Source organism: Mycteria americana, chromosome 1 (genome assembly GCF_035582795.1).
Source record: "Mycteria americana isolate JAX WOST 10 ecotype Jacksonville Zoo and Gardens chromosome 1, USCA_MyAme_1.0, whole genome shotgun sequence".
In the NCBI taxonomy this organism is placed as follows: domain Eukaryota; kingdom Metazoa; phylum Chordata; class Aves; order Ciconiiformes; family Ciconiidae; genus Mycteria; species Mycteria americana.
This window is the reverse complement of record NC_134365.1, coordinates 111,804,715-111,821,948: the sequence shown is the minus strand read 5'-3', so window position 1 is coordinate 111,821,948 and position 17,234 is coordinate 111,804,715.

Here is a 17,234-nt window from a genome sequence, read left to right as displayed (position 1 = left end):
GTATTCCTTGCTGAGATGCTTCCAGGCGGGATCAGTTGTGTTGCATGCTCTGAAAAATAAGAAATACACATTTATCAGGTTTGAACTGTTCTTGAGCCAATGTTGATGTGAGACCCAAAGTATTCACTGATATACATGTGCATTATCCAAAAATCTTGCAAGCAATGAAATGATTTTAATGTTCTCTAGAATGGGTTACTTCAGCTTCTTCAGGTTTACAAACACATTAAAACTGGTATCAAGCAAGTAAATGCGAAATTTCTTTTAAGGGGGTAAGTGTATTGCATCGTCTCGCTAGCTAGCACTTGTTACAGCAGAACATGACCTTTACTCTTGTTTTGTCTATGACCCTCCTGCCCATCACTCTGCTCACGCCATTTTTGGAGATAACTCTGTGTCAGGACCTCTGGCACTGAAGGAATTTATCCAGCCTTTTAGGGACTTACACAGGAGACATTTTCTCATGGCCCATTACTTCTGCAAATGCATATGCCACGTCAGTGTTTCACTGTGATTAAATCATGACTTAAAACATAATTCTCATGTTCCTACATCCTCTGGGTGTTGTAGAAAATTTTCCACAAAGCCTAAATAACGAAAACGTAAGTGAGTGCTACTGTTCTCAGACTTACAGCGGTGGGCCCAAGCGTGGCTCTGTAAAATGAGCAGGAACCAGCTCTTTATCGGCCTGTTGGAATCTTCTGTTCCCAAGAGATGGGCAGTGTGTGGGTGAGGGCATAGAGAGACTGCTAGAAAATGCCTTCAACAGTGTTGTTGCTGTGCTATTTTCATAATGAGTACCAAAGCCTTGGCTAAGCAGCTTTTGATGCATACCTCATTATTTTCATAAACTAGTAATATCTATTTTACTGAACAAATATTATTATCCCCTTTTGTCACGTTGCTGCGCAGAATCCTTCATTGCCTTGGCTCCCGCCAGTCTTCTTTATGGGAAAATGTCTCTGTTTGCACAGCTGCCAATCCAAGACCGTTATGGTGAAACTTGCTTAGATCCCAGTGGCACGGTGCAGGGACTGCGTACTTCACCTGCAGGGACTTCTGGCTTCACATTCAGCTTTACGTGATGACTTGGAAAGTTAGGTGCTCTGTAGAGATTTGCTCTTGATGAGCAGTTTTGCAATTTATCACAATCCTGAGATGCCACCCTGGAACCAGTTGGCCCTTGAAATTTCCTGATTTGGGAATGAGATGCTGGAAGAGCTGTTTGAAGATGCCTGATGTCACTGAGTCATATAATGTTGATTTCTAACTTTGATTTTTTTTTTTTTTAATCGTTCAATAATACAGTTAACAGGTTCTTGGAACAAAGGCCAGGTTAATCAGGTCTGCTACTTCATTTTATTTTAGAATTAATTTTTCCCCAATTAATATTAGTAAAATTAATAAAAAATTAAAAAATTAATTTTTAAATTAAAAATTCCACCTTACTGTTATAGCGCCTAATTTTGGTTTATGAAAGAATTCCCCAAAGACCCAGTCCTAGGGCCACTGAAGATGCAGGCAACATTCAGATTAAGGTTAGTAGGGAAAGCATTCAGGAAACAGTATTAGTGGCACAGAAAAGGGTTCAGATGTTAGCATCTGATAATTCGTGATCACCTCTACCTAAAAACAGCCACGCTGACACAGATTTGCATCTGCCTGTGGGCAGCTAACAAGTGTTTACAGGCTCTGGATTATGATGGTGGCAATCTGTTATGTCAGAAATAGTCTTGTTTCCAAGTGCTGAATGTGGGTAACTTGTAATCTGCTTTCTGTGAGCAAATATACCCCTAATTACTCCTTTTTGTTGGCTGATTTTATGGGGACTTGGGAGTCGAGGCCTCGTTTGTCCACTGCAGCGTGGGAGGACTGGGCGCAACCCAGAGGGAGGGCGCAGAGCTGGTCTGCAGCCCCCCTCAGCCCCACTCAAGGGTCTTCGGGGTCCTGGAGAGAGCTGTTGCTAAGGCTTCTAGCAGAAGGTGCAGGTAGGAGGGATTTTAGGTTATTTATTTGCCTCCTGGATGAGTTTCCAGATTCTCCACCCCATCGTTGTATCAGAGGGGTGATATCACGGGGCCCCAGAGGCAGAGGTGGCAACTCTCCTCTCCTGTCAGAGCAAGTCCGGGGGAAGGTTGCTAAGGTTGCCTGAGGTCAAAGGAGAAAAGCAAGAAGACACGCATAAAAACAAAAGAGTGATAAGGTTATGTGTAAAAGCAAGTTTACGTGAAGGAGTACAGGCTGTCCTGCACTTGTTGTGCCTGCTCTCTGAGCTGCTGCTGAGCGAGCAAGCTCAAATCGAGAGCCATGGCCCATGCTTAGCCCGTGTACATCCATCCTCCCTCAAGTCCTATCTGGACCTCAAGCAGGAAGAGGTTCCCCATGTCTTTAAATCCTGAGATGCAGTCCTAGGGAAGTGATCTTTATGACTGATGTGAATCAGTTGGCTTCAGGGAAATCAAACAACGATGAAGAACCAGGGAAGCCTTTTTGGCCCAGCCGATGAAGTATTAGGGCTGGAAAGATGACAGGAAGATTTGGCATGTATTTTGCAAATACGTATAGAGGGACAGAAGTCATTGCTAGATTTTTGTAAGTATAGAATCGACATAGTTCAAAACAGTGGCTGCCATCTCTGTCAAAAATAACAGTACAGGTGTAGCTCTGCACGTTACACTGCGCAGATGATACGAATGCTCAAATTCTGATACGCACTATGTTTTGTATGAAGGTCAGGTGGTGACCTATACAAAATAAAAATGCAATTAAAGATAACTTTGAAAGCATTGAAACAAACCTAACTGAAGGTATTGGTATGTCTGAAAGGGTGGGGGTGGAAACAAACAGACAGAAAAAAGTTAATTAAGATTCCTGGGAAGGGAGGGAAACTCCTTGCTGCTCCGCAGAGGGACTAAAAGCTGAAGGGAGGAGGCAGACCTTACGTGGTAATGAGTGCTAAATGGCAAAGTTTGGGCTGGGAGAAAGGTAGAGCTTCAAAGGAGGAATGTGCACAACTTGGATCGTAAACTGCCTTTGCATCTGTCCTTAGCGAAGTGGAAGATGAAAGGATCTGCACTCAAAGGACCTGCTTTTCTGTTGCCTTTCACCTTCTGAGCTTATTTGTATCTATGCAAAGGGTATGTAAATTGCCAGAGCTCCTGTTCAGTGGCTTGTTGTCTAACTATTTAGGACGAACCAAGCCTATATGCTGGGCTCCGAGTACGTGGGGACTCTCATATCCTACCATGTGCTGCTGATGGTGCCTACCGTGTGCGTGCTGTTCTGGGGCGGGGGGAATCTTCTCTAGCGTTTCGGATGGCGTATCCATAATTCTGTGACTACAAACGTACGTGAGACGAGATACTGGAGGACTGACACATTTTTGGTCTGGCTTGTTTGCTGCTCTGCCGACGTCTGTGGCGCAGTGCCCGTGCCTCTGCCCTGCTGCCCCTCGTGCCGCGGCGGCAGGGGCGATGCCTGCGGGGAGGGCAGCTCACTGCGGCGGCCCAGGTGGGAGCAGACGAGCCGCTGTGCCCGCAGTCTCCATAGTTAACCACAGCAGCAGCCTTCCTGCTAACGGAAGAGGCCGGGTGCGTGTGGGAATTGGGCTGGGGTGGGAGAGAGGGAGGAGTGCGTTGAGGGGTCCCAGACCCGAGGACCGTGAGGGAGAGGAAAAAGGGCTCTCCGTGCCGAGGAGAGCACCATCAATTTAGTTATCAGGAGAGCGTGGAAACCGTGTAGGGAAAACGCTGGAGGATCAGGAACTGACGGAGGACTCTACAGCAGAACACGTGTTGCATGGGTTTTGTCTCATTCCGCTTGTGGGAGTGTTAATTATGAGACCGTAAAATGCCTGGGAATGCCTGAATTTAGATAGTGTGCTTCAGGATTCACTGCAGTTAAGCCGCAATTACTCCAATGGTATTAAAGGGTCCTGTGTGGGTTTTGCAAAATTCATTTACATCCACTTTAAGGCCCCTTTGCACAGGCTGAGCAAATGATAACAGAACCTAAGTGGAAAAAATAAATGGAAAGGAGGAAAGATTGATCTCAAAGAAATAAGCTTCACATTTGTGGTCCACTACAGCCAGAGGCACAATCACCTAATCTGACTCCTAAGGTTAGCCCTAAATATCAGTGTAGGCAAGTCCCTGGACAGTTGCCAGTGTCTCAGGGCAGATAACATCAGCACAAGTCGAGAAGAGGTCTCCAGTCTAGCCTGCGTTTTAATATACTATTAAAATAAAATGAGACAGCAATTAGTTTCTCTTCAGCTATTCCACAGCATAACTTCATCGGTCAATTAGTATGAATAAATAAATATAGGTCTTGAATTATTAAACTGCAAATAGAAGCAGCATCTGCATTTAATATTTCACTGTTCCTTCTCCTTGCTCTTTTGCTTTGCTTGGAGTTTTGACTCAGTTGGTATTACAGGAGTGCCTTTGTCTATTCTTAACTCTTTCCAAACTTTTAATTCTTCCTTCGGATAATTTTCTTACTCCAGTAACACTTGTAATCTTGGCTCAAGACATAAAGGTTGGATTATCAGAGGGTATGCATTCACAGAGCAACAGTCAAGCCTCTGGGAGCAACAGGGAGGTCAGTGACTTAAAAAAAGAAAAAAAAAGAATCAGGACATTTATTTAAGTGCTTCAGTATGGGCTTACTAACTTTAGGTTCCCTCTTACTAAAATCTTGGCCTTAATCTTTTTCTGCATGGGCTATAGAAGAGTAAACAATGTCTGATTATCCCACCAGTTAATCCCTTTTCCTAGTAAGAGAGGCGGAAACAGGGGTTGATCCGGGTTAGGATATCTCCCGTTCGTGCCCGAAGGCCCATAGCTACTTGGGGCGGAGAGGGCCAGTCCAACGGATCTGCTTAGGAAGCTGGAGTACCACCAGCTGTAGGAACAGCCCGGGACCTTTGGCACCTCAGGCTCCACGTGCTGTGTCTTTCTCAAATTTTATATGGATCAATAGAGATCAGTTTCTTCAGCTGCTTCATGGGGAAAAAGTCAACCCTGCAGAAAAAGAAAACCTCACTATAATTTTAGACTTTGGCTGTTTCCAGGAGATCTCCAAGAAGGCAAATTGGAGCATTTTCTCACTTGTTTGTTCGCAAATGCTGGCGCCGACCTCCTTGGTCACTGGTGCTGATTCTTACAGAAACAGATCACTACAGTTCTGTACTTTACCAAAGCATCTGGATGTCAGATCACACGTTCCCTGTGGGAAATGGCCAAAGAAAATTTTAAATAATAGTAGCATGATTAATATTCTGTTGATGAGGCTGTTGATACATATAAGAGGAAGAAGAACTGCAACTTTAAGTTAATAGGCAGGAGAGAACCTGAAAGCTTGAGGGTATTTCTCTTCCTCCTGAGATGCACCTGCCTTCTGACCTCTGGTTTTGATTTTAGACCAAATTCTCATAGTAATGGCACTGTTGTACACAAGAAGAGAGCGGCTTCTCCTCTAACTGCCTTGGGGTGAAGCGTAAGCGATGTCCATGACACCTTCTCTTAAGATATATATGCTGGGGACCCCAAACTTCGGACTCAGGCAAGTGGTGCAGTGCGACAGGAGTGGATCTACAGAGAACAAGTAGTGCTGAGCAGCCAGTGCCCCACTGTGTGTGCTGGGAGGGTTTTTGTTCCGGACTAGCTCTAGCAGGCTGAACTCCTGCTAGCAGTTGGAGCGCAGCGGGTAAGCCTCTGGAACACATCTTCCTGTTAAACTTTGTCTAAAAGCAGTCCACCTCCCTTACTCTGAGACTGCCCCATACTGTGAAATAATACGCACTAAGTGTGGGCAGCTGGGAGATTTGTTAACCTGAATTAAACCACTAAAACTGATGCGCCCTGCTTAAGGCAGCAGGCTGCCGCAGCAGCACCCCCCCCCCCCAAAAAGCCACCTGCAACGACGCTGCCTGCTTTAAAACAGGCGCGGGCAGCCAGCAGGCCGAGGGAAGCACACCGGCTGGGGGGACTCGGCGTGGATCTCCCGGCTTAGTAAGACGCAGGAGGGAACGAGAAGGCTGAGAGCCACAGCCCCAGGTCGCAAAACGCAGTGGTGACCTACGCCTGCCCAGGACAGACTGACCTCTGCTGCCGTCCGCCCTGTGTCTTCCCACTCTTCACTTTTCTGTGCTGATGACAAACCTTGAGCTGCTTCTGTGTATGCTTTAAATGTATTATTTTTTCCCCTTTGAAGTTGCTTGAGGCACTCTGTGAGCTGAGTGCATTCCTCTTAGATTGGCTCACTGCAGTGTATTTTACAGTGTTAATTTCAGCGAGATTCATTTTTCTATTTTAGTTTAAATATTTTTTTGCCATTTTCTGGCCTGCTTTTATGTTCTTGTTTTCCGTTATTGCAAGTGTAAGCTCTCTGAAGACTGTAGTTGGGGTCTGTTAATAAAACTTTTTGCACTGTACAGCTTTCGGGTAGAAGCCATAAATGGGTCATGGCAGCGGCCAGGGGAGGGTGTGACATACAGTCTTGTGGTTATGTCTTACAAGTGCTGCTGTCTGATCTGCTCTGGTCTGCAGCATTTTCTCCTCTCTGCTTAGCTGCCATGGTGATAGGTTACTTGGACATACCATAAATAGACAAACTAGCAGGGCTTTCACTGAGTCCGATCATGAGGACAGTCCTCTGGCTTAGCGCACTCGAGTTCACGCATGTGTTTGTGAAAACTGCCGCTTGAGGCTGTTGCCCACGAAGCCAGTGCAGCAAATAGCACTGTGCTTGCCTTCACAAGCGTACAAGAGCTTTCACTCGGAGGGCTGGATATAAGAAACAGGATATTTAATCCTGGTCAACCCGAAGCAGAGGGGTTTACCTCCTCTGCCCGGTTCCAGGCAACCTTTTGCAAACTAGCAAGGCTCCAGAAGGCTTCAGCTCGGTAGGCAAGTGCCAGCTTTGGTGTCTCTGTATCTCTGCAAAGTAGAGATGGTGCCTTAATGCTGGTGGTGGTTGTGGTCCCAGAGCTCAGACGCGGGCACGACCACACAGCCCCTGTTTTCGAGCATGCCCCATTAACAAGTTGCTGAAATCCCCACGTATGAGATGTGCCAGGCTATGGGAGAGACAAGTCCCTGTCCAAGGGGCCAAGGAAGGATGCTGCCTGTGTGCCTGCAGGGTCACGTAATAACAGAGGGCTTGCAGCTTAAAGCTGCTGCTAGGGCCTGTGCCTTTTTGTGAGATGATCCATGAGGTGCAGAACAACACCCCTTTGAAGACAAAATTAAACCAGAGCTAGGACAGGGCAAGGACTAGAACAATAAGTCTTGCAATTGGAGCCTGAGACTCAACTCCTGTTTCTGCAGGGCCGGGGTAGCCCACAACATCATCCCTCGCAGCGCTCCTCTGCTTGTTTGGGTCAAGTAGAAGGGCTCCTTCCCTGCCCGTGTGCTGAAGGAAACCGGTGTGTGCAGCTGGTGCTCCTGACCCAAAAGCCAGCCTGGTGTGCTGACGGCAGCATGGCCAGTAGAGACCACCTGCCCTGTGGTGCCACGTGGCCGGTAGAGGAGTAGGAGTCTGCAAACCACCCCAGGCAGTGCAGTCCCTAAACTGTGAGAGACGAGAGAAGATGGAGCTAGGAAAATGGACCAAAAATAGTTCAAAAGGATGAAAGAGGGAAGCAAGAAGAGAAGGCTTTTAAGAAAGGAAATATTTAATGTATGGAGGTATGTAGGGTAGGTCAGCAAGGGGGAAAAGAAGCAGAGACACAATGGGTAAAGCAAGTGGAAGCAACATGGAAGGAAGAGGAAAAAATGGGTAGATGGAATAAAAGCATTAATAAGGATGGTTGGAATTTTGAATCTATTACATGAGCTGTTACATATCATTTTTCAATAAGGATAGCTGATTTTTTTTAATGTATTGGATGAGCTCTTAAATATAATTTATTCTGCTCTTTCACATTTGAATCTAAATTTTTTAAAGTAATTCCTACAGGAGTCTATGATTTTTTTGGATGCAATTCAGTTGGATTTCACTGTTATATATCTGCCAAAATATTCCAAACTACAGTTTTTGCTGTTGTATTGGCCCTTTACAGAGCATAAACCCTTCAGGAGAGCGGCAGGTGTCATAGAAAGGGAGAAGAAACCATTCAGAAATTACAGTGTTCACAAAATGAGGATTTGTAGATGATGTCTTCAAAATGGAGGTGGAAAAACAGAGTGTGTGTTTGTATGTGCTTATATTTTATACGCAGGTATGCATAAAGTATATATAAAATGCAATTAAAGATGTTTTTACTAGTGAGATGATGATAGATCAAGCAAACCCCTCCCTTAAAAGGAAAAAAAACTAAGGGCGGGGGGGAAGTATCACCATTATCCAGTTGGAACACCTTGTTGTGTTGGAGAGAAGACATTGGATAGAGCTCAGTGACTAATTTGCTGGCTAGTAGTCCTTCATTAGTTTTGCTTCCACTTCTGTTTGATTTATGTGCTACATAGCATGATTTGCTAAATAGTTTCTGCAAACAATTATTTGTCGTAGGAATATAATATTCAAAACTAAAGCTAGAAGTTAAATTACACAATTAGTTACAGGCTATGTTTTTGATCCCTGACTGGATTAATAGAAAGTGGATTCTGGTTCAAGTATACAAGTCTAGACTAGGTTTCGGTTTTAAAAACAAACAAAAAAATCCCCAAACTCCAACTTCTTTTCTTTCCCTGAAAGGTCCTGTTACTGCAGAAGACCTTTCTGCATTCATGGGGAGCACACAGACAATGACAGAGGTGTTCCCAGAGCAGCTGTGTATCGAAACGTGACGTGGCTCTTCACGTGCACGTTCTGTGCCCTGATTCAGGAAGGTACCTTCACAGGCTGAGGTCCTCCTCACTTTCTGATACGTTGGTGGGCCTGAAACACTTGCAGCAGGATGGAAGTACACGCTTATGTTGTCTGAATTGGCATCTACATGCCTATTGGTTTTGTTACTAAGACTTTTTCTTTCATTCTAAATATTGATGTCAAAATAGTAACAGAGAGGCTTTGTGACTAAAGAGTTCAGGTTTTCTAGGGATCAGCTGATTTAGCCTTGGGTCTTTCAAATACTTTAAGTGGTTGTGCAATCTCATTGAAGTGGGATCTTTAAGTTCATGAAGTTGCCTCATGTTCCTAATTGCTGTATATACGTGGCCAGGTCTTGAATCCTTTTCTCAGCATGCTAGATGAGATGGCTCTGGTAGGTAGAACCTCTTCAAAATATGTTTTTCACAAGCTTGTCTTTTTCCTTGACAATAAGGGAAAACCCACACGTAATATTGTTGGATGATAAAATTGTCATTGCATTTTGCAGTGAAAAGTTCTCCCTTGTACGGAAGATCTTTATTCAAAATGTACTAAACTAAGTGTAAATCAAAGACATCCGATTCTTCTTGTATCAGTTTTGTTGTAACTGGTCACCAATAGCTACCTGCTGTTTGGAGTTTTTTTTTTTTTTAATGGCCAACGCCTGACCCTAACATTTTTTTCCCCTAAAATTGAATGAGAAATCTCCTTTAAAAGGTTGAGTAGCCAGGTCATGTTTCTGTGACCTTTTCTTCTGTTAGTGTTGAGTCAAAACACAGATCTGATGTGAAAATGAAAACAGCTTGTCAAGATTTACAACAGCATGCAAAGGCTTGGGAGTGGGTAAATGTGAGTCAGAAAGAGAGGTTCATATGAACTTCTTTTCCATTGTGTGTGATAGAAAGGTGCTACACGACAAGGTATTTTTGAAAAACGCATAAACTCTGCACCCTCTGTCAAAGCTTTCACCAGAAGATGGGAGATACTCTTGGCAAAGAGGAGCTAGACTTAAACGGACAGTGGGTCAAATCTGTAAGCTTCTTGCTTTGACTCCATGTCCAGGCAGTCATCTGGGGCACTCTTGCTAAGCTAGCAGCAAACAGGCACTTCTAGTTGGTTTAGTTCCTTATCAGCTGCAGACTCAGCAGGGGAGGAAATGCATGGAAATATGGCACAACACTGAAACGCCATGGGCAGCTGTAAGCAGCCTACTAAATCATCAAACTGAATGCAAGAATTAGCTATTGCCCATTCTCTTGTGGGCATGATAAAGTCCCTTCAAAAATCCGGTCATTTTGGTGCCGTCCAGATGAACGCGACAGCAGCAATCTGCCCAGGAGTGCACGTACGGGTGTGCGCTTACATTCAACGGCCATTGCCAGATAAAGGTTTGTGTGGGTGTCATCTGCAGCCAAAGCTGAATTTTCATTCAGTTGCTGTTTGAGAGCTGTCTTGAGCTTCTCTTGGATGTGGTGGCTCTGAGGCTGTCTTTTTTATTATTCTTTATATACACTTTATTTTTTTCCATACTATACTAAAGCACTCATAAAGCCTCTCCAGTGCACCTGTTTTTCCTTCTGTATCTGTACCCTCATGGCCTTTGCTGTGTCTGCTACAATAGTCTTTTGGGTTTTAACACGGTTTTCCAGCCCAGGTCTGGGTGATATGGTATTGCTGAAATCACCTTTCTTAATAATCCTGTGACTTCTGTCTTGTAAAACCCAGAATATACTCTCTGATGCTCTGAGTATTAAACTCTTTCAGAAAAAGTTGTCCTATATCTTCAAGAGCCTATTTGACAGCTTATTGCTACATCCCAGATTTTTGTTTCCTTTTTTAAGATTTTTTTTTTCCCCAGTCACTGACTAAAGCCCTTATCTCCATCAATTTTTTCATCTCTGTTTTTCACATTTGCATTGTATCTATTAAGCTACCACCATTGCCTCACTGTACAGGCCTTGAAATCTGCAAGTATTAATAATCTGCAATAATTAATGTATTAAAAATTGTTTCAATTGCCCTCCAAGCTCCAGTCCAGGACCGCCACGTGAGAATAGCTGTGAGTGCACAGATCACCCCATCAGATTTAATGGCCCAGAGTTTTTGACCATTGCAAGCAGTGGTACCACTACTGTCCTGGAAAATACAAGCCCCAGCGAAGCTGGATGCGTGGTGTGCATCAGCATGTTCTCTGCAGGGTGGTGTTTGTGGGGCTGTGCTCTTTCCCTGCGTCATTTGCCTGACTTCTATATGTTTAAGCACTCAGAATTTGCTTGTCTGCTTGCTCTGGGAGTAGTTTTGAGAAATGGGAAAATTCTTGTCCTAATCAGGTTTGGTTAAAGATCTGTGTCCATCTTCGAAATCACAGCACTGCAATGTGAGTGCATGGCAGCTGCACGTGGAATAGGCCACAAAATACAGCAACCTTTAAAGGAAGACAAGAAGATACGGGTTGAGAGTGCAAAAGGTAATAGTAGTGTACATGTAATGGTGGTGAACTTAAATGATGATGCCTTACTAAATGAGGTCATCATCTAACACACCCTCCCCTCTACACCCGGGAGCGAATCTGTGGCTGAATTCTGATGAAATATTTGTCAGTCAGTGGGTGTTTCTTATGTTTACTCCTACAAGTATGGAGGCTACATCACTTGTGTCAGGATGATATGAGTAAACTGAAGGTCACTTTCAGCATACTTTAGCATGCCTCAGAGGCACTACTGATAAGGAAAAACACAAAAGGACAAAAAACAAAATTAACTTTTAATTTCCCACCAAAACTATGGCTGTCAGAAATAGGGAGATGAGTGAAATCTCTCGTAACATACAGCACAGGACTGTATATTTAATATCTTATCTGATTCAGCCCATCACAGAGACAGAGCATGTAACACTCTGTGTGTGTCTGTCTGTATAAGTATGAATATATAGGGATCCTAACACGTAACTCAGAAAAATTTTAGTGACACACTTTCATATCTGGTTTCGGTTTAAAATCTTTCTGCTCTAAATTAGACGAATACATAAACAAATCAGATATATTAATTTTCTGTTGAGAATGCTTTGGTGATAGCTTACAAAGAGGAGTTATTTACATGCTGATATAAGGCATTATTTAGCATAATGAGGGGTAGTTTTCTCATCCTTAAAGGTATTAGGCTTCCTTACATGTTATACCTAACTCAGTTACATAGTTGTGCTGCTCTGTATGACCCTCAGGTGTATACTTGAAAAGCTTGGTTTTCACCTGGCTGAGTTTCACGGAGCTGGCTCAGAGCCCAGCAGCCAGCCTGCGGGTACCAGACCGGCAGCCCCCCTCAGCCTCCGGCACCCACCACCTCCAGCCAGGCCGGCTAAAGCCAGCGGCACCCCCAGAGCCCCTCCGCGCTGCCAGGGGAAGGTCAGATGGCTACTGCTTTTGACCACCCACTGGGTGTGGGCAGGCAACATACCTACCTGCAGCTGTCCTTAACGCAATGGATGTAATGGTACTGGGGTTGACTGGTTTTTGAGAAATGACTAATGCATCCCCTGCGGATAACTGGTGATGATGTTACGTACTTGTAGGGGATCGCTTCTCCCGTCTCCTCTTAAAAATACATTTACTGTATATATGTAAGAGCGAAGAGTCACAAACGGTAATAGTTGTTACTAACCACTAATGACATCGATCTGAGGCTTTAAAAAGAAGATGATTTCTAAAGAGAGCTTTCAAGTCTAAAGTATAAAAGATTACATTTTTATGGCCTGAGTTGTGGAAAGCCCCTTCACTTATTTTGAGGTTTACCAAGGAACATGCTCATGTTCAGAGTCCATCTCTCTGGTAAATGAAGACTTGTGTTCATCCACCGAATAAATAAAGTGGACAGAAAATTAATTCAAGTCTCCCTTGACAATATTTTGGTTTTTTTTCAGCCTCGATCTAGTCCTCAAAACAACTTTGCCTTTTAGAGCCTCTGGCTTTTTGGTTTCTAGGTTTTCAGTGGAGAATCATGGCAAGGATATGAAGTGCAGTGGTGGTCTCCATAAGGTAGATGAGGAATAGCATGAGACTTACTGAATTGAGACAGTCAAATTTGTTAACATTTATTGGAATTCAAACCAGTGACAGGCTGTTAGCCCTACAGTCACTCTCAGTTTTATGATCTTAAATTATGAGCTGCTCAAAAATACATTGTATTTTCTGCTTAAACAGTTTTATGTCTGTTTATATCTTAATTGAAACGGTATGTAGGCATCTGCAAGTACCTTTCGTATGAAGGCCATTATTAAATATTGGTATTGCAAAGGTGTCTTAAAAATGCATTTTTATTGCATTACGGGGTAAGTGTTTGTTGAGAATCTCTCCATTAAACAATTAAGCCTCTAAGGCTTTTGCCTGTAACCGGTATACGTTCTGTTTTGTCAGCAACAAATGACATAACTGCCTGCCAATTACAAGAAGATCTACAGAGAGGTCACCATGCACCTGGTAGCAGCCTGAGCTTCTTCATGTTTCAAAATGGCACAGCTTGGTCTTCTGAAAGCTCCCAGGGTGGTCCCTGTGCAAAGGGGCCGGGGGGCACCTAAGCCTTTGCCTTTACAAAGCACACATGAGCGGGAGTACTTTGAAGAAGCAAGTATCTGCTTTGTCCTGACATCCCAGCTCTGATGCACCAGAGCGAAGGCAGGTGTTCATATAAACCAAACTCTTGAATTTACTCACTTCTTTTTAACGGGCCATAGAGGGATTAGGTTGGAAGGGATGTTGAGAGGTCTCTAGTTCAACCTCCAGCCCAAAGTAGGGTCACCGGTGAGATCAGGCCAGGTTTCTCAAGTCTTTGTCCAGGCAGCTCTTGAAAGCCTCCAGCAACGGAATCTTCACAGCCTCTCTGGACAACCTCTTCTACTGCCTGCCTGCCCTCATGGGGAAAATGTTCCTCCTTATATCCAGCCTGAACCCCTTTTATTTCAACTTTCAGCCATTGTGTCTCATCCTGCCATAGACCGATGCAAGAGTATGGCTCCATCTCCTCGATCACTGCCCTGTTGGTCCAGGAGGGCGGCTGTTAGGTCCTCCCACAGCCATCTCTTCCCCAGGCTGAGCAAACCCCAGCCCCTCAGCCTCCCCTCAGTTCCCTCAGTTATTCATCAGCTAAAAAAGACCTCTTTTTGCCTTTCCTGCCTTAGTGTGTGTTTGGTGAGGATCGCTCACAGCTGTGTGCCCACAGATGTTGGGAGGAGAAGAGGTGGGAAGGGTAGCACAAAAGGACTTCGGAAATGGGATAATACCTGTGCTAGCTGAGACAGCTTCTGCAGCTCAGCGCCGCAGAGAACTGGGTGTCCTAGCTTGGGTGCAGAAAGTGGCACGGGCTGGCTCTAAAGCTTTAAGTTAGAAATCATTGTTCAAAGTAAACAAGAACTGTGTGCACACAGCATAGGAATACAAATGCAGGATGTTAAGCACCCTCTGCATCGTTGTGCTCTAACAGCACCGGAAGGTGCTTTCAGCCTGTATCTCATGGAAGGACCATGGGAAAGGCAGAGGGAGTCTCAGCGCTGCTTGTTTGTGTCTTGAACTCTACTGGACCACTCTTGAGGTAGGACAGTAATTGCACTGTGCAGTCACCTTACTTCCAGTATATATACAAAAACTTTCTTAGTGACTAATCATTGGCAGGTACAGTTAATAGAAAATCTGGAAAATCGAAAGTCCTGGTTTCAGCAGAGGAGGACTTGGATTCTGCAATAGTTGCAAATATTAGAGGTTCCCAGCACATTTTGATTTCATTTCACTTTGATTTCTGTTGTTGTTGTTCACTGAAGAAAAGGCTCTTCTCCCTCCTTCTCTGTTCTCTTTGTTTATGTATTGAGTACTGGATATGCTGTTACTTTCTCACCTAAGCCAGCGTAATGTCATTAACTGCTGGCACACTGTGGAACACAAAAGAGAAAATATTGACTTGTGATTTCTAGGAGTTCATTGGGGGCGGGGGGGAGGAACCCCATCTTCCTATGGAAGTTTCTTAAAAGGGTTCTGGGGAAATCTGCTTGGTATTCAGGTTCTAAAAACACTGGAAAAAACCCACATGAAAATGAATTGAACTTCAGTCTATTCTGGCCTTAAAACCTAGAGGAGTTTGTTTCACACTTTTATCTTTCAACCGTGGACAGATGAGACAAGACAGCCAATTAGCAATGATGCATATCTGTTGACTAGACATCATGGGACAAAGCTACGGGTAGTTTAAAATAGCATAATTTCACTGCCTGCCCTGAGTTTTCCTCTGCACTGGACAGGGATCCTGCCTAGTTAGTGTATACAATGGACGTGTGTGTATAATTACACACAGGTCTCCTTTAGAAAAATAAGACAACCACAGAAACAGAAACCTTATTGACTGAAGGCAATTCTATAAGAATTGGGTGAGTCTTTGCCAGAGCTGTTATGAAATAATGTTGGGGATCATGGTATAGCTGTATGCCATTTCTTTCACATTGCGTGTGAGACATTCCAGCTGAGCTTTCTCTTCCTTGTATATTCTGCAAGGCATCTGTCTCAAAAGAGCAGCCTATAAATTTGGAAAGAAGGAGATTCCATGAAGTAACTCCCGCTGGATATTTGAACTGTTCCTTTTTAATTTTTTTTTTAACTCTCTACACACACAGATAAGGACTATAAAGCAATTTATCTAATTTTTGCCACAATGTAGCTCCGTCATGTTTTCAATGCAAGGGTCAGACAATTTTAACTGTAAATGTACCCTAAGATTTCTCCTGAAATCAGTATTGTTTTAAAATAAAACTATGGAATTAGAGAAATAATCAAATTGATTAGCAGATGTTTAAAATGCTGCTGCTTTCCAGCATTCCTCTGATGATCGGTAAGTCAAAATAACAATGGGAATTGCTTGAGTGGAAGACCATCATGCCATACCATCATGCATTTAATTTACATCTTAATGCATTGTTGTTGTTTTTCCTGTTCAAGTAAACTACTTCTCAGGATGCACCTGTATAATGAATTTCCATGGGAATAGGCTTATGTGAGTTTTTTCCTTGCTGTGTTAAACATTAGAGGGTCTTCCAGAGATCAGGCTGAGATTAGAACAAATGTTGTCTTGAACAGTAGGAGTGACGTGGAATTTTAGCCAGGAACTAAGAGTTTAGGGGTCAGACCTCTCCTTTTCTTTCTTGGTATTAAAAAATACACGGAGAGTCAATGGGTTCGGTTGGTACATAAAAGCTCGTGTGTTGGCTATACAGCAACAGTCCCAGCCGGGTAGTTTATTATTAGGGTCACAAAGGGATGCGTATGTGTGTGAGTGAGCAAGCAGACCTCCTGCGTACACCCAGCACATATCTATCCCAGTCCCACTTCCACCTATAATTGGGGTCTGCAGCAGCATGCAGGCTTTCTGATAGTCTTCAGCACTGGGCTGAATATTGCCTACAGCTCTTGATCCATCAATCAAATACCTGCCAACCACACCATACCACACCTGAAATCCCCTACTTGACTGGTCTGTACTAAGTTTGTGAGGTCCTAGGAGAGATCAGGTGAATATATTTTAAATATGCAAGTGGTGATGACCTTTCTGACTAACACTGACTACGGGTTGGGCTGACCTTGGCAGCATGAGAGGGTCATTTTTTTGACATGGCTGAACTGTTCTTGAACAATTTATCCAGTGTGCTGGGTACAAACAGCCTTTTCTTCAGTATCAGGCATGCATGTCTTATCTTTCTACTTATTCATTTTTTAAAGAATCTTAGCTATTGTGAAGCAGGCAAGGAAAAACATGTTCTCTGTATATATTGTTTGTTCTCCTCGGCCTCTACTATTCGATCTTGGACAATAACATTTCATGAATGCCTGTTTTTACACATTTTTTGCTTGGATGGTTTTAAGGGAGTCTCTTTTTCTTCTCCGGCACTACAGAACAGGGTCTCAGGGCCTGATTCCATGACGCTGACATTGATGGGCCATTTCCAGTTGACTGAACTGGGTTTAAACATCATCTAATATTGTCTTGTGAATGCCAGGAAAGAAAAAAAATACTTGCCAGTCATTTAAAACAGCGGTTCTTGAAAGATGACAGGAGCAAGTGAGAATGCCTAGTAAGACAACTCCCTTCTGCTTTGTCTTCCAAGGAAAATTCGACATTAATACAGCAAAGACAACAGATTTTCAGGTATCTAGAATGAAGAATCCAGTCAGCTCTGCTTTCTCTTTGTGTGAGGGTCTGTAATTTCCATGGTGGGCTGTTTGGTTTGTTTTTTTTTTCCCCAATAGAAGAGGCAAAAGATCATGTCAGGTTTTGCTTCAAGATGAAGATAATTGTTTTCTTCTCAGTGGATTATCAATGATAGTCTCTAAAACAGATTTACTCGCCTGAATTAGTCCAGTCCCAGTGTAGACAGTGACAAATGCAAGTGTG